Source organism: Anastrepha ludens, unplaced genomic scaffold (assembly GCF_028408465.1).
Source record: "Anastrepha ludens isolate Willacy unplaced genomic scaffold, idAnaLude1.1 ptg000075l, whole genome shotgun sequence".
Lineage (NCBI taxonomy): Eukaryota > Metazoa > Arthropoda > Insecta > Diptera > Tephritidae > Anastrepha > Anastrepha ludens.
This window is the reverse complement of record NW_026530041.1, coordinates 87,501-90,000: the sequence shown is the minus strand read 5'-3', so window position 1 is coordinate 90,000 and position 2,500 is coordinate 87,501. Positions and strand designations below refer to the sequence as shown.

Below are 2,500 nucleotides of genomic sequence, written 5' to 3'. Positions count from 1 at the left end.
TGATTAAAAAAATACAAAATAATCAAACATAATAAATACCACCACTGTATTATTGTTGAACTAAGACATTCGCAACTTAATAAAAATGTTTAGAGTTAAATATATTTGATATATATTATTGAAAGAAAATCAATTTATATATTATTATTATTATTATTTAATTTTACTCTTTCAATTAATATATGCAAAAAAAAATTGACATTTGTTATAAATAAAAATAAATAAAAAAATACTCTAAGCGGTGGATCACTTGGCTCATGGGTCGATGAAGAACGCAGCAAACTGTGCGTCATCGTGTGAACTGCAGGACACATGAACATCGACATTTTGAACGCATATCGCAGTCCATGCTGTTATGTACATTAAATTAAATTTTAAAGTACTGCTTGGACTACATATGGTTGAGGGTTGTAAGACTATGCTAAATAAGTTGCTTATTCTTTTATAAAAATAATTGAATTTAAGCAAATGTGTATATTATTGGATTTTAAATAATTCATAATATTAATAGCAAAAAAATAAAGATTATATAATGAATTTTTTATTTATTATATATATTCTTAAAAAAAAAAAAATCCTCTCAAATAAAATGAAATAAAAATTTTGAATCTAAGTATTCTCTTTAAAAAATTTTCATATTATTTATATATATATAAAATATTAATTTATATATGTAATTAAAGGAGGAATGTCTAGCATAAAAATTAATTTTTTTTTATTCTAGAATTGCCTCATTTTACATAATTATTATTTATAATATATATTTATATAAAAGGAAAAAAGAAAAATAGAGATGAAAAGATGATATAATTATTTATTAAATTGTGTGAGAAGATAAAAAATATTTTAAAACAACCTCAACTCATATGGGATTACCCCCTGAATTTAAGCATATTAATGAGGGGAGGAAAAGAAACTAACAAGGATTTTCTTAGTAGCGGCGAGCGAAAAGAAAATAGTTCAGCACTAAGTCACTTTGTCTATATGTCAAATGTGAGATGCAGTGTATGGAATATCTTAATATCTAGTATGAGAAATTAACGATTTAAGTCCTTCTTAAATGAGGCCATTTACCCATAGAGGGTGCCAGGCCCGTATAACGTTAATGATTACTAGAAAGATATTTCCAAAGAGTCGTGTTGCTTGATAGTGCAGCACTAAGTGGGTGGTAAACTCCATCTAAAACTAAATATAACCATGAGACCGATAGTAAACAAGTACCGTGAGGGAAAGTTGAAAAGAACTCTGAATAGAGAGTTAAATAGTACGTGAAACTGCTTAGAGGTTAAGCCCGATGAACCTGAATATCCATTATGAAAAATTCATCATTAAATAATTAAAAATAATGTGCATTTTTTTCATATAAGGACATTGTAATCTATTAACATAATAAAGTATTTATCAAAAGATCATTGGTGATATTAAGTTTATTTAAATTAATTTGCTTTTTAAGCATATTAACATAGAATAAATACTAATGATTTGATAAAGTGTTGATAGATTTTATTATATATAATGCTAAAATTCATTTTTTGAATTTTACAAAAAATTTAATATCTATGATATTAATATTTATTTGTATGCATTTATATGATTAACAATGCGAAAGATTCAGGATACCTTCGGGACCCGTCTTGAAACACGGACCAAGGAGTCTAACATATGTGCAAGTCATTGAGTTATATTAAACTTAATGGCATAATTAACTTAACTTAAAAATATAATGGGATTAATTTTTAGTCTATTTTCTTAAATAGTCAATTAATTCAATCCCGGGGCGTTCCATATAGTTATGTATAATGATAATTTATTATTATTTATACCTCTAACTGGAGCGTACCTTGAGCATATATGCTGTGACCCGAAAGATGGTGAACTATACTTGATCAGGTTGAAGTCAGGGGAAACCCTGATGGAAGACCGAAACAGTTCTGACGTGCAAATCGATTGTCAGAATTGAGTATAGGGGCGAAAGACCAATCGAACCATCTAGTAGCTGGTTCCCTCCGAAGTTTCCCTCAGGATAGCTGGTGCATTTAAAAATTATATAAAATAATCTTATCTGGTAAAGCGAATGATTAGAGGCCTTAGGGTCGAAACGATTTTAACCTATTCTCAAACTTTAAATGGGTAAGAACCTCACCTTTCTTGATATGAAGGTTGAGGTTATGATATAATGTGCCCAGTGGGCCACTTTTGGTAAGCAGAACTGGCGCTGTGGGATGAACCAAACGTAATGTTACGGTGCCTAAATTAACAACTCATGCAGATACCATGAAAGGCGTTGGTTGCTTAAAACAGCAGGACGGTGGACATGGAAGTCGTAATCCGCTAAGGAGTGTGTAACAACTCACCTGCCGAAGCAACTAGCCCTTAAAATGGATGGCGCTTAAGTTGTATACCTATACATTACCGCTAAAGTAGATGATTTATAAAACAATTTCGATTGATTTATAAATTTTGAAACTTTAGTGAGTAGGAGGGTACAATAGTGTGCTTA

At 29.6% G+C, this 2,500-nt stretch overlaps 1 non-coding gene and 1 pseudogene across 1 annotated transcript; both read left to right on the top strand.

Moving 5' to 3' along the window:
• The first annotated feature begins 230 nt into the window (after positions 1 to 230).
• LOC128870998 (5.8S ribosomal RNA) lies at positions 231 to 411 on the top strand. The gene has a single exon (XR_008455663.1). It is a non-coding gene; the product is annotated as a 5.8S ribosomal RNA (ribosomal RNA).
• Positions 412 to 852: 441 nt separating this feature from the next.
• Positions 853 to 2,500, top strand: part of LOC128871017 (large subunit ribosomal RNA) — a 4,513-nt pseudogene continuing 2,865 nt past the window's right edge.